General features: G+C 43.5%; 1 protein-coding gene and 1 long non-coding RNA gene across 3 annotated transcripts in view; one reads left to right on the plus strand and one right to left on the minus strand.

Annotated features, from left to right (window-relative positions):
- The window catches only part of PRKCG (protein kinase C gamma), a 1699783-nt gene that overhangs the window by 1631391 nt on the left and 44244 nt on the right, over window positions 1-24148 (plus strand). The gene's annotated exons all lie outside the window — the stretch shown is intronic.
- LOC138526651 (uncharacterized) overlaps window positions 1-24148 on the minus strand; it is a 112621-nt gene that overhangs the window by 64879 nt on the left and 23594 nt on the right. The window contains exons 2-3 of one of the 2 annotated variants that reach the window (XR_011283688.1): window positions 9504-9581; window positions 3352-3567 (exon numbers count right to left, since the gene is read on the minus strand). The exons of the other annotated variant lie outside the window; for it this stretch is intronic. This is a non-coding gene — a long non-coding RNA (uncharacterized lncRNA). The remainder of the gene's footprint in view (window positions 1-3351; window positions 3568-9503; window positions 9582-24148) is intronic. 2 annotated transcript variants of the gene reach the window in all.

Below are 24148 nucleotides of genomic sequence, written 5' to 3' on the forward strand. Positions count from 1 at the left end.
GAACAGAAAGAACACACCGCAATTTACACCAAAAACATCACCTCCGGCGTTCCACAAGGATCAAGCCTGTCCCCGTTCCTCTTCAACATCAAGATGTACCCTCTAACGAAACTCATTTAAACCCTTCAGACTGACCACCTACAACTACGCAGATGACACCCAATTCATCTTCAAGATAACCTCTGATTACCCCCCTACCCCGATAGACAACACAGCACAGACACACTTTAGCTGGCCCGCGTGCATGGGAACTAAACCAGAGACATTGGGTCTCATTACGAGTCCGGCAGTAGCAGAATTCTGTAAATCCCCATTCCCATGAAGTCCCAGAGGACTCCATGCGGATAGGGACCATGGAAACACTTGTTCCGTCTATGACAGCCGGTGTTTCCATGTCCGCCTGCAGGCGGGTGGTGTTAATCCTGCCAGGTCAGACTTGGCAGGAGTGACACCTCCTGCCTGCAGGACTCTGAATCAGCCGGTCCAGAGAGAACAGTGGCAGCGGTTTTACCACCACCGTTCTTTCCAGACTGGCAGGGTCGTAATGAGGCCCATTGTCATTAAAACCTAGGAATCCTTATGGACAACAGATTTTCATTTGAACCATAAATCAACATAATCGCAAACAAATGCTTCTACCTCCTGTGACTAATCTCTGGAGGATAGCTTAGGGGCAACGTGCTGGCCTTGGAAGCAAGATGACACAGAGCAACACAAGTTCGATCCCCGTGTCCGCACTTAGAAACCTCTGGGTATTAAGCGCATTATAAATAACCAATCATATCATATCATACCATAATAAGAGGGGCACTCCCCTACCTCAACTTCCCACCCAGAAACCTCATAATCATCTCCCAGCTACTATTAAGACTAGACTACGCAAACAGCCTCTACCACGGAATGACAGAAAGCCTCACAAAAAAACAACAACATATCCAAAATACTTTGACTACTCCTGAGACTAAATAGCAGAGACCACATCACACCAGCCCTGAGATGTCTACACTGGCTTCCAGTAAAACAACACATGAACAGACCTCTGCATCACCCACAAATCATTGCAAGGACAAGGAGCTGAATTCCTCCAAACTAGAATCAACCACTACCAACCCGGAAGAAACCTAAGATCGAGCAACGATGTCCAAATAGAAACGAAACACTAGGAGAAAAGGAAGTTCGAAGGATCCATATTCTTCTATTTGATAGCCAAACTATGGAACTTGCTACCAAAGGAAATAAGGATGAAGGAATATCACCTACCTTTCAGAAAACATCTGAAAACCTTGCTATTCAACTCACAGAGAGAAGCATAAAAACGAGCATACCCAAAAACCATATCCTGGACCCAAAGAAAACATGGGGCAGTATGGATCAAAGAATCAACAATAAAACAACCACACAGCCCAGAGGCGTTGCTAGCGGGCAGGAGAGGATTTAGGGGGCTATAGCCCTGAGTCTTTTGGTTGTAGCTTGGGATAGAATCTCAGGGTCTACAATCAAAAGGCTAGCTAACCCCGAGTCCTGACAATCCCGACATTAGTGTAGCCCCAGATCTTTTCCAGACCTAGCAACACCCCTGAATAGCCAGAGTGAAACAGAAACCAACAAACCACCCTCTTTCTCTTTTCCACTCTCTCAGACCTCCCATGTACTATACATGCCCAAGGGCCAGCAAAACTACACACAAAACACACACACACCACACAAACACTGCTAACTAAGCCACAAGACCAAAGAACTGTAAACAAAGACAAACCAGACACTGCACGCGACCCCTCAGGACACAAAAAAGCCCAGTTCACCCAACAAAGCACACCCTGAAAGCTGACACACACGGACGCCAGTTCCTCCTGGTTCTGCAAGCATCAACAGAAGAGCACAACCTCTATCGTATCCCTCATCCCTAATTAACCTACCCCACACACTTTTCTTACAGAGCCACGTGAGCACCTGGTGATCATATCACCTGCTCAGAAGACAAACATCCCATCATTGTCGTCAGACCTCCAAAAAAATACCTTGAACCAATTTTAAAGAAGACAAAATCGATGCTGTGACCAAAAACCATGCACAAATGATCCATGCCACCCATTCCTTCCCGATGGAAAGTATGTGCAATGTCTCCCGAAGATGGTAAAGTTGTAGTTTGGCCCATTCCTTTACAGAGATCCATAAGACACAGTCATCCTAAACATGTAGCCATTGGCAAACCGGTGATTCCTATCACTGAGCATTTAATTTTCAGGTGAGGAGGTGGTGAATGTTGGCATACAAGAGATACTAGTTGCACAGCATGTTGATGAACATGAACAACAAGAGGCGGGATGGAAAGTGTGGGGCCACAGAACCGTAGCCTGAAGTCATTGGTGGATGTCCATCAAGTGATACAGGAGGAGGTGGTAATGTGGAGGGTGGTTCTCTAGATGCCAGACAAGAAAAGGAGTAGACGGAGGGGGAGAAGGTGGAAACTGAGGAAGCATAGACAGAGGACCAGTAGTTGGGGTAACTGCAAAGAGACAGATATTGAGCGAATGAGATGGGATTGAAAAAGGAACATGAGGAGGCAGATGTGGGGCAGCAGTAAGAGCATGAGGCAGATATTGGGACTGAGGAGGAGGGTCGAACACAATGCAGATTCAGGGTACGAGGAGGATATCAAGGGAGGGGGCAGCAGACACAGCTTCCCTCAGTGAGTTAAGGCTAGGTGTAGCAGAACTTTTTCCTGGCTGAGTGGAAGACAATGGCACAGGAGTGCACTGTTGTATCCACAACAACAATGTTCAGCATAGAAGTGTTTTGAATTGGGCATGACTGCAATGCATAACCACATTTGACAGTGACATTAATTGGCATGTAAGAGAAGAGGGACAGACAGTGGTTGTATGAGAAAACAGGCAGTGTCATAAATCTGACAACCTCGTCACTGATTCCCTGGAAGGAATCCAATATTACGTGGCCAGGGTAAGGCAGAAGTTACCTGACACTGACACTGGCTGCAGGAGAACCACATTGGAGAGGACAAGCTCCAGGGAGGAAGGAAAAGACTGAGTCAAGACAACCCTTCACTTATAACCTTTAGTGACACCCATGTGCCCTTGCAACATTCCTAGATGGCTTATTGTAATATGGAGACTGACTTCCCAGGTTTCTCTAACCCATAACTTCATTTCCACTTCCCCCTTTTTGGTACTGAGACAAGGAAGAGGGATGGAGTAATGAGGATGACTAGACACGGTAAGCCGATGCTCCGTTCTAGTCATTGGAAATGGAAGTGAAAGACCAAGACATTTTAAAAGGATACAGTTGAACAAAAATTCAAGAGAACAAGAGAGCCAGAGAATGGAGCAGTACCTGATGGATGCTAACACTGTGGAGGATGTCGAAGGCGAGCAGACTGCAGAGTGCTTTGCAGAGGCCAATGAGCACGGTGTGCAGAGGAGCCAGATCAGGAGAAGTTAACTGCTTTTCTGTTCGGGCTGCCGGAGCTGATGAACACAGAGGAAGGCAAAGCAGGAAGCAAACAACTCACAAGTCGCCCTTCCAATTAATGGACCAGGAGCGCAGACGCTGGTGAAACACAAGAAACACTGAAGACGCTGCACACAGCCGGTTATCACAGGGACAGTGAATGGGTTACCGGGGCCCTTCAGGGTGAATGCTGTGCACTGCATACTACAGAAGAGAGCCTAAGTCAAGGCAGTACAATTATTACTGATCCAAACATTGTTTAAATAATGAGCCTAAATAAAAACAATACAATTATTATGAACATTATTGAGAGAAAGAGCCTAAGTAAAGGCAGTGCAGTTATGACTGATACAAACATTGTTGAGGAAAAGAGCCTAACTAAAGGCAGTGGAACTACTGCATGTCCAAACACTGGGCCTCATTACAACCCTGGTGGTAGATTGATAACGGCGCCGGTAGTGCTGCCGGCACCATTATCACTCTACCACCACATTATGAGTTCTGCTCGCGGGGAAACTCTGTAGCCTGGTCAGACCAGACGTGCAGAGTGGCACCTGCTAGCAGAACAGGATGGTAGCAACGGTCCCGTTATTAACGGGACATTGTTACCATCCTCCCCATTGCCATTGAGCCCTATGGGGGCTCAATGGGAATGGGGGCGTACCGGGTCCCGTGAATGGGAATTACTGGGCCCGCAAAGGTCAGAATGACCCGATAATTCCCATTTTTCGGGACACGGACCCGGGTTTGGGGGTAGCCATGCCGGTACAAACAGCATAGCTACCTCCAAACTCGTAATGAGGCCCACTGTTGAGAAAAGAGCCTAAACAAAGGCATTGGAGCTATTGCAGACACAATATTGTTGAGAACAAGAGCCTAAATAAAGTCAGTGGAGTTAATGAGAAAGGGTTGCTGTCCCAATATTGGAGAAGTGTTGTGAACTAGGCAAACAGTGAGGCTGGGACTTGCACCCATCCAAGAAAGTGACGATACCCTGGCAGGCGAATAAACCAGGGGTTAGAAGATAAAGGATGAAAACATAAGGTGCATACCCCATACCAGGGAAAGGAAGGCAGGAGAAACCCAGGGGTCAAAACCCCTAAATATGAAAGCGTGTAACAGAAAAAGGAAGATCCATACCCCTTTAAGGATTTTAGAGAAGTATGTTTTGAACTGTGCTGTGATTCAAGAGGAGTGTGTTTTGATTCAAGATAATTGTACTTTTTTAGCACGCAAAAGGTAAGCGAGTTCCCCCTTAAGCAAATTGAAACTGTGACGGAATTGTATCAACACATACAGTGAGAAAAGGGAACATTAAATATGAATCAGAGGGAAAGAGGAAAACATACCCCAACCCCCTTTTTGTGAATATTAAGAAATCTATCAACGGAGGACAAACCGAAGGTGCGAAAGAGTCATTCTCCTTAAAGATTGTGACTTTATTTTGAAGAGTGATGGAAAATCAGTGAAAAAGCAGGTGAAACATAGCAGAAGGGAAAGAAAAAAAAACTTTTTTCCCAGTGAAACTATTTTTCTTTTCTTTTCTGCACCATAGATTTTTATGTTTGAAAATGCAAGAGAAAGCCATAAGTATATAGCTTAGAAAGTCCCTATTGGAGTGTAAGGGTCAGTTTGGGATTTTGAACACAGGACTGAAGACATTTTGTTTGTTCAACCTCCTGACACAGATGTTCCTTAGTTTTGTTGAGGCAGTGAAAGCACTCATAGAGTTAGGGATAGATAGGATTTCCCCAGCCCTATTTATTATTTTTGACAGTCAACATGCCACTGTGTCTGAGTCTTACTCTTGGCCCCTTACACAGGCAACAGATGTCTACTATCAGGAAGCCCTTGAAGCCTGTGTGGCTCTTGTGTAGTGGGGAAACCCCCAAACTCTCATGTTGGTTATTCTTATGTTGCAGATATAACCCCATAACGTCTTGTTGGTGGGTCTCGTGGGAGGGAGAACCCACAAAATTCTTTTGTTGGCTCATATGTTGTAGGGAGAGAGTGTTTCTCTCGTAGCAGGGAGAAAAAACTATGTTATGACTCACTGTTCCATCAAATACAGTTTTGATGAATAGCCTCTGTGTGGATTATGTCCTGAAATCTTGAAAGTGTCAGTGTTTTAGGAGAATTTACAAAATTCTCAAGTTGTCCCATGTCATGAGTGCGATGATCAGCCATTTTGCGACTTTTGTGCTCACATGACTTTGCACTGTAGTACTTGTAGACCAGATTTTGTTATGCGGAAATGGGGGAAATTGGCAGAAGTGTAATATATCATGAGTTCTACAGATTCGGTTTGCCAAACTCAATTTGAGGACTATTTTTCTGCATTTATCTGTAACTGAAGATACATAATAAAGGGGTGATTGTTGGTGAGAAAAGAGAAGAGAAGGAAGTAATTGTTACAAAGTTTAGTGGGTTTCTGCATGTTCATATCCACCAGTACTATTGTGTGAAAACATTTACTATATTCAATAAACTGTATTCATCTCAGCGGGCCAGGTATACATTAATTCACTAAAGCGTCTGGGAAACATTATCTTGCTGTGCTGACCTCTACCTCTGAATTCTAAATACTATACATGACTGTGACATGTCCTAATGTCATACTTTCAAAATATGACAACCATGTATTGATGAAGTTGCAATGTTGTGAAGTGGTTGAAAAGTAAGATTAAAATGTGAATTAGTAACTAGTACATTACTCAGCACACATTGTAATGAGTAGGATAATCGAATCTGCTGATGCATGCACTTGTGTTCTTTAAAGTTCCTATCTTACAGGATGTTGTTGTGTTTACTGTACATTTATAGATTGTGTAGCAAAGTCACAGGAATTACATGAATGTAACTCTGTAACTTACTGTGTGTCTAGTGGTAGCGTTTGGGGCAATTTGTAATGTCTCTTTTTTATCATTGGCTATTTTATGATCACTTTATGTGCATGGATTTGTTGTTTGTGCTTTGATGGATATGTCATATTTTCTTTGGTGAATGCTTTCGAAGAGCCTTCTCATTTTACTGGCTTTTGGATGTACCAGTTCATGTGCACAGAGGACTTCATTCCATAACCCTGAATCCCTGAATATTTGATGATTTTGCTTGTTTATGTAATGTCGGTGGCACCCTAATTTTATAGTTTGCTTGGTTAGAAGCCAACCGAGACAGAAGTGGCATGGCTGTACTAACATACCCAAGAAGGGTTCTCTGCCAGATATATATTTCAATGGCGTGTTCTTTTCATTTGGCTAATGTGCAAGACATTTGAAGCACTTCTTCTAGATCCAGTTGCTGATGGGGTAAGGAACTTCCCCAGAAGTGCTGTAAAGTACGTTCCGGTGGAGATTCTATTGTATGAATTCACTCTCCATTGTTTATGCTCCAGATGTATTTAGTAGAAGCGGAAAGGAAGGCACTTGAGACATCCCACCCGTGCTGTAATAATCTTCTTTGCTTTCATGTTTTCACTGCAAGGCAAGTTTCCCTGGTTTTATTTCCAGCTAACTATTTCCAAATGGTTTTTACTGTCCCAGAAGCTCACATGTGATTTTTATTCTACAAAGTAAATGTTAGCTGTAATTGTCACCACTCCTAGTGCACAACACCACCACTCCCTCTATGTCAATTCATCCACAGAGAGTTGCTTCCTCTCCCCTAATTTCCTCAATACCCACCTGCCCCCTTTTCCCTTGACCCTCTACGAAGCTTTCTATACTCTTACAAACACAATTTAGTTGCAGTTCACTTGGTAATAGGGAGGTGTGAAGGATTACTGGGGATTACTGGGGTGAACGATTTGTGTTCATAATTTAAAGACGATTTTCTTTATAGGTTGCAATGAAGATATTGTCATGCAAAAGTCACATTTTTGTGGAATTTAAGGCTGCACATGGTATACAATAGAGGGAGCTGCAAATGTGTTAACATTTGGTAAGGAGGCAGCAAACTAAAACATATTGACTTTGCCAACACTTCTTGGAAATGGTTCAGTGTGATGGCTAGCCTGCAAATTATAAATGCACCAAAACCAACGCTCTTATTTTATCTTATGGCATCGTAAGTACTCATTTATCCCAAGGACCTGGACCACACTGCTTGCCATTATGTTGAATGAGGATTAGGGCTATGAGACACAGATAGTGAGCTGGAAACTATAGAGAGTGAACTGGGCATTGTACCCGTGAGAGCTGAAGATAGTGATCTGGGTTCTCTATCCTGCCTTATGGCAGTATAGGGTCTACCAAGAGTCCATGCATAGAAGTGAACATAAACAGATCTCATTCTCAAAATGAAACGGACAGCTCCTCCATGACTGAAATACCTCAAGGTTCATCAAAGTAGTTTCCTCCGAGGCCTTCTAGTCTAAATTAAATGGCTCCTTTTCAGGAGTTCATTCAGATTTCAGGGTATCTCCCTGTGACTCGCAGTATCTTGGTTGCATGCTTCTCAACAAGGGCCTCCTTATCGTCTCTCCAGTCCCTGTAGCTGGTACTACATCTCGGCCCCAATATGTTACAGTAGCTGTCGCTTGACATCCACATGCAGGGAAAGCCACGCCAGACTTCTAGCCCTAGTTTCAATAAAGGAGACCATGAGGCTCTTCTCACCCCATTTCATGGGGTCTTGAATTCAATCCTCAGCCCTGCTTCACTGATTCTTTACTTGTTCCTCCTCCATGTGCTTATTCCTTTACCTACTGTGGGCCCCATCCTTTCAGATTGGTGATTCACGCCTAGTCTCTGCCTTGGGCAATGAATAACCTTTCCTGTACCTTCCTCCTCACACAAGTGATCTTACTAGACTTTTCCTCCTTCTACTCTTTCACAGTAGCATCAGTCTAATTTTCTCTGGCCCCCAGCTGGGGTTCTCCTCCTTTCCTAGCCTGTTGTTTCCGTTCTTACAACATCTGCTCTTCTCCTCCTTCCCATACCTGCTGTTCTCCAACTTCCACGCTCTGCTGTCATACTCCTTGCTCCACCCACTGTTCTCCTGCTTATGTCCTCCTGATTCCTACAGCTGCTGTTTTCAGCCTTTCTCTCCCTATCACCTTCATTCTCCTCTACTCCTTTCATTGTTCTCCATTACCATCTTCGTAGATCTCTTATCCAATGCAAACTCACACCAAACTCCACTCTTCTCCTGCCCCACAAGAGCACACTGCTCCCTTTCCTGCCACCCATTTTGCTCCCGCTATGCTCTACCCCTCGAGTTGAGCCTGGGCTCAAGGGCTGCAGGTTTATCTTATGATAATCTTGGGTTTTCATTGGTTCAGTGTGAAAGGTCACTATGGCTCCATTGTGTTGTGTTCTGGTGGCACACATTTGGTAAGTGGCTGGATTGTAGGTTTAATAATCCTGTTCACCTTCTTAGGACTGATGTAAGTGCTTTCCCTTATTTGTGGAAGCTGCCATGGGAGCAGAGCTCAATGAGATTTCATCATACGGATAAGTGCTTGTCAATCATGATTTCTCTATAGCAGAGAATCGCCAATTAGGTTTTTTTCCCTGTTGAATACAGTTTGTTAGTTTCGAGCAGGGCAATATATTGCTGGGTTTCTATTGCTCTGGGTGTCTATTGCTCTGGGATGGTGCTGCACCGGGCCAATACCACTTAAGGTTATTGCAAGGTTCAGACCCCGGTGAGCAATGGTCTTTAAATTTAATTGAATCTATTGTTGGATAGAGCAAACACATCCAACAATAGATTCTGAAGAGGCATCAATTAAGAATATAATCATAAGAATAACAATTAAACTAGATCAACATTTAGTCCATAGTGACTCAAGTGGGAACAGGAATCACAATCATAGTTGTGAGCATGATGATGCTACATCCAAGCACTCCAGTGAAGTGGCAGTGGTTGACTTTTGTCTTCACAGAAGAAAATAATCTCTCAAAGCAGAAGGATCATTTCATGATGACAAACCAAATAAAATGTATAGAACAGGAGAATGGGATGGTTGGTCCCATAGAGCCCAATGTCTTTCCCAACCTTTAAGCGAAGAGGATGGGAAGTTAATTTCATACCTGTAGATGGCAAATTCAGAATCCACATGGAGGGTTCAAAGGAAATGGTATGTCAGCAGGCTACGCCAGCGCAGGTCACTAGAAAAAATAATGGGATGCAAAGATGATCTTGTAAGGACTAAGTCATTTCTGTTGTGTCAATGCATATATCAGTCTAACTCTCGTCCATGTGCTGACTCTGTGACAAGCAATTCAGACATTCCATGAAAGTAACGGCAGATGCCAATGTCTGGCAACACCACTATACTTCCAGTTTTCATGACACCATGATGACATGACATGACATAACATGCCATGTTGTGACATGACAGGCCATGACATACTATGACATACCTGGGGGGATAGCTCAGCAGCAATGTGTTCACCTTGGAAGCAAAACGACACGAAGCGACACAGGTTCGATCCCCGGGTCCACGCTTAGAAGTCTCTGGGTATTTAAGCACGTTATAAATATGCAACTAAAACAATTCCTGTAACAGCGCCTCGATGCCCGCGGGCTGTGTGAGCGCTTAAAAAATACAAAAATAAATAAATAAATACCATGATCTGTCATGTGATGCTATATGATGATACGGAAGTTCATGATATCAGGGCATGACATGATATGTCATAATATATCATGTCATATGTCATCATACAATGTTATGATAAGTGCAAGAGGGATCTTAGTTTAATTAATTTCCCTGTTTGTCAGCACTTTTTCTGCTCAATTGGGCTCCCCCATAATTTGGCTTTGACCTTTGCCTTCTCGCTTTCATATCTGTTTTATCATGATATCATTGGGGATATCTTTTATCATGGGTATATATTCCCCTTTTTCTTTACTCTGTCTTTTACTACTTCCCACTTCCTATGTTATAATCGCAGGAGATATTTTTCCTCTTAAATTTGCTGTTTTATCTCCATCAGGATTTGTTGCCAACTCCATGTGATTAAGCTCTGATGTGCATCTGATTGTTTCATCTGCTGATAAGTACTTTTAAAATCCTGTACATTTCTTTAGATTATGCCAGATGCATTTTAGATTACCCTACACCACCTTACGTTTCATCTGATTAACTTGAAATAATGTAATTACTTTGGATTAAGTTAGATTACTTCTAAATTATTTTGGATTGCCTTCTATGGTCTTTAGTTCACAGTACATTGCATTGTATTGCTTTAGACCACTTCTAGATTACCCCTGATTCACCTACATTGCTTTTAGATCACCTTTGGTTACTTTGGATTACATTTAATTACCTCGGATTGCTTGCTATTTACATTGAGTAACCTTTAATTATTTGCAGTTTATCATATATTAATTTAGATTACGTTTATTGTAACACAAACAATTTTGGATTACCTTCGATTAATTTTTGATTACCTTGGATTTGTAGTAAATAGATTACCTGTATTGCCTTCATTTAGTTTACTTGTAGATGACTTTGAACTAATGTTTATCTACTTTATATTACGTTTACAGTATCACAGATAACATTAAACATATTTTAGTTTACTATGAAATGTGTGGGGTTACTTCAGATTACCTCTAGATTGCCATATATAACATTTTACCTTGGATTTGTTATCCTATTTTATATTTAGATTACCTGAGATCACCTTTTGTGCACCTTGAATTATCTTCAAACAGTTTGCATTACTTTTTGATTACCTTCAATTACTTTGAGTTTTCTTTGGACTACTTAAATCTAACCATGCACTAATTTAAATTACTGTCAAGTTATTTTAGGATGCTAATAGATTATATTGGATTGCTTTCAGTATAATGTAGCTATTCGTTATATTAATTTCAATTGTTTTTAACTTGTATTTTATTGCTTTAAATCGCCTGAGATTACTTTTAAATGACCTTGAATTATATTTAGATTTCCTACATGTATATCAGAGTTTTTTTTAGATTACCCTGCATTACCTTATTTTACCCCAGCCTTACTTTGATTACTTTTACATTTCTTCACATTGCCTTAGACGAATTTGATTACTTTGGATTTCTTCACATGTTTTTAGACTACTCATATTATGTTCATTACATTTGATTACTTTTGCATTACCTGAATGGTTTTGGATCAAGGTACCCTGTGCCTGTTCCCAAAGTACTGGTACATATAAGTTGCATCCCGTATTAAGTCCCCTTGTTAGGGAAGGATGTATTGCCTCATTGGCATCCCGCGTGCTATTACCCTTTGACCCAAAACAATTCATAAAGGGTGACTTCTCCCATAGAAGGTTGACTCTGATATAAGCCCAGCCTTGAGAAGGACCGAAAACACATGTTGGCGAATTGGGCATGTGTGAATTAGCATTCAGACAATTAAAGACACACTGTGATCCAGCAAGATTTTAGACTTATTGAACTTAAAAACAAAAGCATTTTGATTCACAACCAGATTGAATCTACTATCAAGAGTTTTTTTGGACTAGCGCAAACTAGAGGTGCCACTGTGTTAGTTCATTTAGATTACCTTACATTATTTTAGAATACTTTATATAACTTAAAATCACCTCATACTACTTTCGATCACCTCAGATAACCTCTGGATCTGAACTTTCGCCACCTTTTTCTGGCGTTGTCTGTGAGGCAATAATGGTGATACACGCAATGCACAGTTCTGTAGAGACCAGAAGTCAGTGCTACGCCCAACAATCGTTCAAGAGCAGTGGTCACTTACAGTGATTTCGCAAACATGATTAAACCTATATGAGTTAAGACTCAAGATGTTTTATTTAATTCATATGTGGTGGATAGAGGTATTTATGCCAACAGGACTGCTGCTTGCCCCCTCTGACTCCTTAGCCAGACTCTCTGCAATGGGGAGGCATCCTGCATCAGGCAAAGGAGTCATGGCATGTCAGCTGTACAGACCTTAGCATCTGTCCATTTATTTTAAGACTCATGAAACTTTAATTTCCCTATAACTCCTGCAGTTTATTGTTTTATTATATGCAAAATGTGACTTTGAATCTTGCTTGCAATAATGAAATGTCATCATAGCTGTAAAAGATTATACAGCTGAAAAGTGAAATCACCATGCCCATTGCCCACTTAAAGACATCTGTACTTGTGGCTGGCTGACTGATGGTGATAGGGAATGCACAGGGCTGACTAGTGGTTGTTGTTCGAAAGGATGGTCGATTGTAGTAGGCATAGCAATGGGTAACTATCTTGATAAGCACGGCAAGTCAAGCCTCCGGTAGGATCGGCTTTGGTCGGCGTGTGTCAACATGGCTTTGACTCCCTGGGTCCCTGGACTATTAAACTGAGCCAGTGATTAATCATACAGCATATGGCACATGGCACACTAATACCCCTTTGCTTGCCATCTAGATCTTGGAACAGCGTGAGATCTGGGACGGCACCTGCGAAAAGTAAGTCTCAAACTAAAGCCATCTTCCGAGCTCCGGTGCTTCTTTGGGCATTGAATTTTGCCCGTTCGATTTGCTACAAGCAGTTCCCCTATGCTTTAGGAGGGGAGAGGGGGGCTGCTTTCTTTCCACACGTTGCTGCGCAGGGTCGGAGACTTTGACTGAGACGGTGATTGAAATGGTGTCTGATTGAAGTTGCCGGACTGTGCTCTTCGGACCTGGTTTTTACTGGAAGCTGTGTGATTGCTTCAAGTGGTAGCTGGGTTTCTTGTGCACGACAGCACATGCCAGTGTACTCAGTTGTACCTAGTTGCATCTAATCCGCTTCTACACTGAGGGGGTTAATGTGGTGCAACAGGAAGAAGTCTTTTAACACATACAGCTGATGAATATGTGCTTACTCAGTGCGGGAGCAAGGGGAGGGAGTGGGACTCTGACAGCCCTTTGTGCTGTCAGGCGTGCCTCGCTCTGCACGTTTAGTCTGTTTTTTGGATACGTTTAGTTTGGTATTTTGTATGTATCGTATTGTATTTTGTGTATATTGTATGCTGCCTAAAGACTCTAAGTCGAATAAAGGATTATACAGCAATAGTATTTTGATAAAAATGTGAGCTAGATGAAAGTCTGGGAAGAGAGTAAAGAAAAAAGGAAATGCAACAAGTAGCAATTAACTGCAGAAACAGATAAAAGGTAGGATAAACAAATGAACAGAGATTAAAAATAGAAGTTACAAAAAAGCTAGGACAAAAAGTGGAATGGCTAGCACGGTGCACAGAAAAGAAAGGGGGGTTTGAATGGATACATTAAAATGTTGAGATGTAGAAAAATGTGTTCAAATAAAAAAGATGTGGAAATATTAAAGGAATACAATGGGGAAAAGGGTACAGTGCTAGAAAAAGAAAGGTCACAAGCAAAGAACAAAGCATACACTAATAACGAAAACCTGAAAATGAACACAATGGTGGGAAAATAAAATGGTTCCATGTATCTAGTGGTTCAGGGGCTACCACAAGTGTGTTATAAAGAATACAATACACACAACTGTGCATAAAAAGGGTATTGCAAGTCAAATAAATGATCTGTGATGTTATAAATGATGATCATACTGGGATCAAAATTAAGATTGGATAATAAGGAGCTAAAAGTAGCCCCTGGGAATCCTGCATTAATCGGTGCCCAGAAGGTACCAGATATTAAATATATCTAGCTTCCACATAAGAAGCAAATCTATTGTTTCCACCAATATTTATGGCCCGTATGCTTTAAATGTTATACAGATGTGTCCTAATGCTTATTTTCAGACTATCCCAAATGCACCTACCAATATTCACATAGGTGTGTTTGTTTGGCATCATTTGTCATAGGGGGGCAATTGGCCTAGGGGGGCAAAAGTATCACCTGCTAACTGTTGACATCATGCTAACCAAGCTCTTCTACGCCACTAGCAGGAGCTAAGGAGGTCCCAGCTCACCTCAATTTCAACCAATGTCCTATAAAAGCTCTGAAGTTAGAAATGGCGGCTCTTCACTAGAGCTCCCGGAGCCCGGCGCCATTTAGGGATGAAAATAATATCTCTCGAACTTTATTAATTACTCACTAGGTGCTGTGAAAGGTCCCCTGATCGTGGCATCGACATAGTGATTTTATTGCCATGCTGGCAGCTGGCCTGGAGGGTGCATGGTGAGTACCTTCACATGCGCCACCGAGTGGGGAGCGGAGGCAAGGGACGGAGCATGATTATTGGCGTGTGGTGGCAGAGCCTTCGTTGTCAGCCGGAGTGAGGGGCCACGCAACCGTGATCGCAGCAATGGCAGCAGGAGGCAAACTCCAAGTGCCACAGAGCGTGGCTGCCACTGGGGCCCTCGCTCCCTCTGGCGGCATGTGGGCTGCTTGCCCGCACCGTAGAGCACACAACGGTGAGCCGGCAGCTCTGCGCCACTCGTATCCTGATGCCTCTTGAGTCCTGACGGCGGGATGTGACCTCCTGCATCAGCAGAGCTCCACAACACAGAACCTGTCTGCACTTCGGCAATAAATGCATTGCAGGTTTAGATTGCATTAATCTGGAATCTGGGACCTCTGACTTTCCTGTGAATCCTCCTCAGCGGCAGTGGGGAAACACTTTGCTCCTGTTATTTGATGATGGTCTGGTGCTGTGGGTACACACCTTCAACAGTGTATACATACTATGCCTGCCATTATTACTGTGTATACTGCTCCTTGCGCACATAACCAGTGTTGATGCCTTCTAAGCTGTGGCGACAGTACTCACTACCACTGGCCTGCATTTGAAGAGCGCAGCTGCTCTTACTTAACTCTAGTCTCTGCAACATATTTTGGGGCCTTCATGACACAGTAATGCCCTGAGCTGACCAAAACATAGGGCGCTGCAACTGATATCCTTGTTGCTGGTGGGTACATCTGACACCAGCGTGATTCCCAAACAGGACCTGGCTGTTCCCCTGGGTGTGTGAGTGCCTGCCCTACAAGCCTCCCTGCAATGTGAAGTTTCCACTCTGTCATCATTGAACTGTGCATTAAGTCTCACTCTGTGTGAGCATACTGGTGTGTTGTTGATCATTCCATTGCTGCTGGAGAGTGTTGCATTTTGCTATGATGACTAAAGGAGGCACCAAAAAGCAATGCTCCATGAACCTCTATGCCAAAACTACCCCGAGAACTGCAGAGACTGTTGAGGCGGCTAGGGCTGTGGACCCTACAGCTGCTCCTGTGGAGCTCCCTGTAACCCAACGGATGATGGCATGCATGCAGGAGGGGTTTTCAGCGGTATATAGTTAACTAAATGACATAAACAGCACCATCAGATCCATTAAGGCACACCTTACTACTCTCAAGACAGAAGTTGCAACGCTCTCCAAACAGGTGCACATGATAGCGAAGAAGAACGATGATCTAGAATTGCGGTCCCAATGCAATAATATTCGTATTCCCAGGGTGCGCAGAAATTTCACTAGTGTTATTTATTGAGGACACTCTTCTCCCCCTCCTGGGTAACCCTACACTCTCACTGCAGTTCGCGATTCAGCTTGCCCATAGATCCTTCGCACCCAAACCTAAATCGGGACTGCCTCTAAGGCCGATCATCGCTCGCCTTCTCAACTACCGGGACAGCAATGCTATTCTTTGAGCCACCTGTGAAAAGGGAGACCTTATATTGGGGTCCAACAGGGTGCACTTCTACCCTGACTTCTCAGTGGCGGTGCAGCAGGAGAGGAAGACGTTCTTAGCGGTGAAGAAATGCCTACATGACAGAGCCTTAAGTACGCATTGCTTTACCCTTCTAAGCTACTTGTGGAATGGAACAATACTTAGTGTTTCACATTGCCAGGTGAAGCGATGAAATGTATAGACTAAAACCTAACGTCATCATGAACCCTTAGTTTGAGGACTGGGGATTACTTTATGATGTCCCTGCTGACCTTTCTCATTCGTCTTGCCCCCGCTGCTGCCAGCCCCCAGCACTGCACTTCATTCTATTTCTGAATACAGTGGCATACTGTAAGAACAGCAGTATGTGAAGTAGACAGTCTACTACTATTTAGATGTGTGATCATTTCAAGACAGTGTGACTACTATTGTTTACATGTGTTTAAGCCTGTTGACTGGCCTGGGTTCAAACACGTGCACCGTCCTCCCCATGTAATGTTGCGTTAATGGTTGGGTATGTTTTTGGTGGGATATCATCGCCCCAGTTTTAAAGGAGATGTGGATGGGAGGTCGAGGGGGCAGTTGGTGTTGATAAAACAGCAGTTGGCACGTAATTTCTCAGCAGCCAGAGGAATAGTGGACACTGGAGGGGGGCCAAGGGCAGCAAGGTGGGGGTTGTGTATGTGGGGTGATGACGTTATTGCTATGATAGTGGAAGTGATGTGCCTCAGCTGGAATGTACGCTGCCTAGGGAACCCAAATAAGAGGCGGAAATGATTCCACTATGTGGAAACGCATCATGCCAAAATTGTTTTCCTGCAAGAGACTCACACACTTGCTACTAGCTGTGAGGGGTTTGGCAGAAACTGGGGCAGGAACCAATTCTACACAATATATTTTACACAGTCCAGGGGAGTAATGATCGTCGTACATAAGTTGCTCCCATTCCAACATCAGAATGCTGATATTGACGCCCTGGGCAGGTATATCTGGGTTTACGAGTCCTTGGCGCGGAGGGAAATACTGCTGCTCAATGTCTATGATCCCAATATTGAAGATTCCCAATTTTACACTAACATCATAGATAAACATGTCCAATATCCACTGGCCCCTGTCTTTGGGGGGAGGGAGGGTGGTTCTTCAACACTATTCTTGATTTGCAATTAGATAGGTGGACCCACACCCTAAGACCCCTTTCACAGGCAGCTCCCAAAATCAGGGAAGGAATGAAATCTCTTGAGCTAGTGGATGCTTGGAGGGTGACACGTGCTGGTGACTGTCCCTATTCCATTTATTCCTCAGTACATGACTCCTTCTCCGGCATTGATATGTGGCTTATTTCTGATACACAACTTGGGTGGGTTAGGGAGACATGCACGCTCCCCAGAGCCTACTCTGAAAACTCCCCTGCTTGGTATTGGCTGTGCTGCCCAGATCCCATTGTAGTTGAAACTTTAAATTGCAGGCATTGCAAGATGTAGCATTTGTGTCCACTATATATGACATTGTGAAATTGTACTTTGAAACTAATGTGGGCTTGCACCCCTTGACTGGCACACTTTGGGAAGCCTTCAATGTGTACATACGTGCGATTGCCATGTCTCCCAAGTTTAGCGTCCTCAGAGCAATTAGGCAGGACATAGTGCACTGTGAGGGTAAGCTGAGAGTACTAGAGCAAGGACAAATGGCTGATCCTCCACGGGCACACTTGCACAGATCAAGGAAGTAATTAACACTTTTAGGATGCATGCTTAGCGGGAACTTAAGTTCTTTGATGTCCCTATGGCAGCTAGGAGGCATAGGGAGGGCGAAAAAATTATTAAACTGTTGGCACAAATGGAGCATCAAGACAGGGGTATTGGGTGTCTTCCACTTATTGCAGATAACACAGGTAACCTGGTACATACTCAAGCGGCTGTTACTGAGGTGTTCACTAGTTTCTACACAGAACTCTACTCTGACACAAAGGCACTCTGTCTTTAAAGGACATAGGCCCTCATTAGGACCCTGGCGGAGAGGGTTTTACGCCGGCGTAGTGCATGGCGTACCTCTCCGCCAGACTACGAGTTCCCGTAGCGCCATGGATGATTTTTACGCCTGCTTTTTGCAGGCGGAGAAATCCATGGCGCTACGGGACTTGTTGTTAATTACGCCACCGTAATTTACGGTGGCGTAATTAACGCCTTCCCCACTCCCATTATACCCTATGGGGCAAGAATGGGAATGGGGAAGGGTAAAATGGGGATTGAGGACTTACCGCCCCGCCAAGGTCGGCATGGGGCGGTAAGTCCGCCAACCACCTTGGCGGAGTTGGCAGCTTAGCGCCATGGACCATGGTGCAAATTGCACCATGGTCCTCCGCCAGGGTCCTAATGAGGGCCATAGACAAGTTCCTTGACATCTACTTATCAGTCAACTGTCACAGGAGGCTAGGGCCCTCCTAGATCTCCCAATCTTCCGGATCAATATAATGCAGGTGATTGAGAACCTGCCGTCAGGGAAGGCTCCAGTTGCGGACGGCCTCACGGACGAATTCTACAAGTGCTACAAGACACAGATGGCGCCTAACCTGGTTCAACTGTGGCAGGAAGCTCTTGGGTCACAGGAACCCCCTGACACTATGCAAGAAGCTGTTATTACAGTTCTTCTGAAGCCAAATAACCCCCAGACAATGTGGCTCCTCTCCTTAATCAACAGATATTAAAATATTTGCAAAGATAATGGCCACCCGACTGAAGCCGTTCATGCCATATATTAATCATCCACACCAGTCAGGATTTATCCCGGGGAACTCCACCAAATTGAACCTACAATGTCTCTTTAATAAATTGGCTTAGATCGACCCTGGGGCCCAAGCAGTGTCTGCGGAACTTGATATTCAAAAGGCGTTCGACTCTGTCTCCTGGCAGTTTATGTATGCAGTGCTGGCAAAGTGTGGGTTTGGTCCCGGGGTTCTGTCAGCCTTGCGCCTTCTGTATACGACTCCAATGGCCAGGGTCATCACCAATGGAACACTGTCCTCAAAATTCATGATAGCGAGGGGCACCCATGAAGGCTATCTCCTTTCACCCCTAATATTCGCTATTACTACTGTGCTATTAATGGACCCAATACGACACAGACACTGACACTGGGGTATCAGGATGACTGGAGAGCCTGGAATAATCTCTTTCTACGCTGATGATGCACTACTATACATAAGAGACCCCCACATTCACATGGCGCCTATCAGGAAAGACATCCTAGACTTTGGAGACGTTTCGGGCCTCCAGGTTAACTGCTGTAAGTCTGAACTCTTTCCCTTGATAGATATCACCATTGAACCTCGTGAGCTACATGGATTTACATCGGCCCTTTCCACCGTATGCTAATTGGGGTTTGTGGCCACTAGGCATGCCTCTACGTTGTATGATCACAACTTCACTGTATACATGATGCAGCTGGTATCTAAACTTAAGAGCTGAGCCTGCTTACCTATTACCATTGCTGGTAAGATAGCGCTCATTAAGATGACAGTGCTCCCAAAACTTCTCTACCTTTTCCTTAACATACCATTGTGGCTTGGGGCGGTCATTCTTTCAAGATCTAGAAACAGAAACAAGCAAGTTCATGTGGCATTCCAGGCAGTGCGGCTTATGTGGGCCACTTTATCACAAACATATGAGAGAGGAGGGTTTGCGGCCCCTAACTTTTGTCTCTACTGGGTAGCTGTGCAGGCACAATTTGCAGCCTGTTGGTTCTCAGAGGGACCTCCTCCCCCATATGCTAGACTAGAGGGGCACTCTGCAGATGACAGGCACCTACGGTCGCTAATTTTCCCAGGCCGATTTTCAAATGGCTGTGAGTTCGACCCTGCTTGCATAACGGTATTGACATGGCCCAGCTATGGCTGGAGGTAGATGTATTCTCCCCATTTCATAGGGATCCCCCCTGTGGAACTGCGTGCCTTCCTTACCACAAGTTGATGCTGGCTCACGGAAGGTCTGGGCGCAACATGGGTTTCACACGTTAGGGGCCATATATTCTAAGGCTAACTCTATCCCGGGGCAGTGATATACCTATGCATGTAAACCGCACATCGTCCATGTGGTTACAATATGAGGCATACAGAGAACATGCAAAAATCATTGGGATGATTTTTTTACGGTAGAGCCTGCGAGTGACACCATATTGGTGTCAATTCTAACAGTGAGCGAGAGTCGTGGTTTGGTGTCCTCTTTATGCCACCTAATTCAGTTCCGCTTGATTGTGCCATAACCCAGCGCTCGCTCTAAATTGGCAGTGGATCTGCAGTTGGACATCATTAATGACCTATGGGTGAACATGTGTCCGCAGACACGTAAGATGTCAGATAACTCCAGATTTCAACTAATACAATTGGAAGTGTTACACAGCTATCATTATACGCCAGATAGGCTATGTTTATTCTCCAATGAGGGAATCAGTGCATACCCTAGATGGAACCACACTAACTCCAAATAATTTTACATGATATGGGATTGCCGGATGCATAAGCCTTTTTGGAACAATGTGTGTATGATGTTGTTGGAGATGATGGGTAAGTGGGTAGACCCTTCACCACTGCACTGCTTGTTTCACATTTTTTAACCCACTCTGGGCTCTATGAGCACATTTGGAAACCTATGCCTCCTCCTGGCAAAACATTGTATCCTACTGCACTGGATGAGTGTGAGGATCCCCAACAAGGAAGTTAAGGGCACTTGTCAATGCAAAAAAGTAATTTCATAGCAGAAGAAAAAAAGAAACAAGACTGAAACATGAACGTAGAATGGAACTAAAAGACCAGAACTGCAAACAAAAGTGGGGTGGAATGGGAGGTGGGGAATGAGAGAAACTCCAGGAACAAAAAAATAACTGCTGAAAAAAGGGAAATTGGACTGTTCCGATTGGAAACAATATCCTTAATGAAAGATACTGCAAAAAAGAGGGAGAGAGGTGAGGACTTTATGGGAAGAAATAAACAGAGAAAGAGCTCTTCAGATAAGAAGAAAAGAAAGAGAAAAGATGGAATGCAATGAAAGGAATGATAAATTGGCAAAAATAGCAAAGTGCTTGAAAGGAAAAAGCAGAAAAGTATGAAGTAACATTGAAAGGAAGACGTTGCAAGCCAAACAAAAACGACATATATCAATGTATATCAGAGTTTTATTCACTTGGCTAACACCAACAGATAATGTGTATTTCATGCAGAAATGCTATCATCTGAGTTTATAATCAGTTCTATATTACCTTAAAATATGGTCACAAAGCAAGGTGCATTGGTTACATGTGATTATAACGTATCACAAAAGAATGAATGGATTTTGAATGAACCCAAAACAAGTTTGTTTTAGTTGTTTTTGGGGGAGTTCCCCTTCCATGTCCCCCTTTTTTATATTAATATTCTTCATATTGGGACTCCTGTTCCTTCTGTCCTCCCTTCACTCTGGCACCCTCAATGGGCTCTTCCCCGTCTCCTTCCTTTGAAACCAAAAACCTGGGTGCCATCTTGAACTCTGCTCTCTCTTTCATTTCTCACATCTTGGACCTTGGCAAGAAGGCCCATTTCCAACTCTACCTCCTCAGGGTCACCCTCCCTTTCCTCACATATTCCCAGAAGCTTAATGTCTCCAGCAATCTGGTACTCTCCAGGCTGGATTATTGTAACAGCCTCTTCCTTAATCTACCTTCTTCTTCTTCTCTTTGCCCTCTCCAGCTAATCTAGAATAGGGCTGCAAGCCTTATCCTTGGCCTTAAGCCCAGGGACCGCATCTCTCCAGCCCTAAACTCTCTCCACTGGCTCCCGGTTGCTGCAAGGAACAAATTCAGATCCCTCTGTATCATCCATAAGGCTACCTGGGGCCCGGGACCATGCTATCTGCAACTTGCTCTCACCAAATACTCTCCTTCCAGATCCATCCGATCCTCCGGCCCAACTCTCTGCTTATCAAGTGCTTCTCTAAGCAGAGAGCGGGCCGCTGTTCCCTTTTCTCATCTGGCTCCCTCCTCTTGAACAGCTTCCCCCTTTCTCTCTGTCTTGAGCCAGATCTCCTCAAGCTCTGTAAAAAACCTCAAGACTTTCCTCTTCTCCTCCTCCTCCCTCCCACGCTAAACCCCACAGTCACTGTGATTGGTGGCCTGGGCCCTTATGTGTCCTTCCTGGTCCTGGTCTCTTATCCGATCGCCCGCAACATCCCTCCTCCCCTGCACTTCCCTGCGGGCACCACTTGGCCTGTGTTGTCTCACACGCCTGTGCTTTTTCTATGGGCTGGTGACCCCTTTTCCATCTAGCAGTCACTGCCTGGAACTTATCTGTTGCCTTTGCGACTGGCTCTCTGGCACCTCACTCCTCTGCGGAACCTTTAGCACTTGACCCCTTAACCCTTTCCCCTAGTAGAACCACTTCTATGTTCTGCTAATCTCTGTTAGGTTCCTTTTTCTTGCTTCTCCCTTGTTCTCCTCCCATTGCCCTGTGGGTGCTTTGAAACACAATTTATTGATGTATAAAAGGCTTACAAATGACCAATACAATAAATAAATAAAACAAATATACTCATTTCTGGGTTTATTTTAAGGCACAGACCCGGCATGTTCCCTCATAGCTCAAGACAGCAATATTCAGTCAGCCTCCCCCACTGATATCTGCTTCGGAATTCTTCTCAGGGACTCAGGTCCTATTTAGTTAAAGTCTGTTTCAGGCTAACTCTGGGTAAGGGCATCCTAGGGAGTCTTCAAATCATCTGAAGGTATTGTCCCACTTCAACACTCACCCATTTCAGCAGGGATTCTCAATCTGCAGACATAACGAATCCCAGAGCTCAATCAGGTTTTATGGTTTGAACTTAAATAGAGCCTATATTTTCCCACACAGGGTCATTTAACATCATTTTTGATTGGTTGACCCTTCCCATTGTTTTTTCTTATGTTGCCACTCCCACAGAATGCCCCTTTTATGGATAGGTCCAACATATTTAGGCATGTGACAAGGGTGGTTTTATTCAATTTCGAACTGAAAAAAGGAATTCAGGCTTGTGCAACACGTCCCTGTACCATAGAAATTGACACACAAGTTAAACTTATCAAATTGTATTAACAATTTATAAATGTTCATATCTCTTGTTTAGTTTCATAGTGTGAGTTTTGATTTATTGTAAAGTTACAGAGAGGAATACATTTTGCATGATTGTGCTTTCAAAATAAACGTAAGTTTCATTTCTTGATTTCTGCCCAAGGAGATTTAATTTCAACTCAATTATTCACTTCGGCCTCTTAGGTCTGAAGTCATCAATCAGTCATAAACACATTCACTTAGTGGCCAAGCTAAATATCAAAGGTCAAATTCGAATGGATGCAAGTTATTTGGATGTATTCTTAAGGGGATTAAAGGACACCAGCCCCATGACCGTCTAGCAGTCATGATACAACTTGGGACCATATACATGTTGGAACATGTGGCTCTGTTGATATAGCCTAGGTTAATAGTTTTCTTTGATGATGGATTGAGCTTGGTTTTGGACATATAGCCAACGCATGACAAGCCAAGGCCTCTCAATTTTCAAAAATATGTTATTCAAAGAATAGATGGCACTCCTTTGATTTTTAAAGGGAGCATTTTGTTTTTAATACAGTCTCAAATGGCGTCACTTTTCTTCCGGATTCTAACTGTAATAGAAGTCTGTTTAACAAAGATTTTTAATTGCACTCAGATTACAGTTTGATTTATGTGCACATTTTTTAAAAGCACACACAATTTAATTTACAGATGCAAAGAACTTCCTATGATGGCACATGTATATAGAAACAGAATACAGCACATGTTGGCTTATAATAATAATACGCATCAGTTACTTTACTTTGCTTGATTGTCACTTTTAAAATGATGCACATTTCGATCATACAATATTACCTTTCTTTATGTCCATTGAAGCTTTTCTTGCGTGATGTTGAGAATCAGAACGGCAATCTCTTGGTGTATTTCCTTGTATTTATCACATGTAGATTACCTGAGTCTTAATTAAATGTTGTTTTGGTTCTGCACCTTTTGTAGAAAATATTAGGTTGCCTATAGAAATATCAGCATGTGTTTCACTGGCTCATTATCATGTTTATGG

Source organism: Ambystoma mexicanum, chromosome 1q (assembly GCF_040938575.1).
Source record: "Ambystoma mexicanum isolate Mex_15411 chromosome 1q, UKY_AmexF1_1, whole genome shotgun sequence".
In the NCBI taxonomy this organism is placed as follows: Eukaryota; Metazoa; Chordata; class Amphibia; order Caudata; family Ambystomatidae; genus Ambystoma; species Ambystoma mexicanum.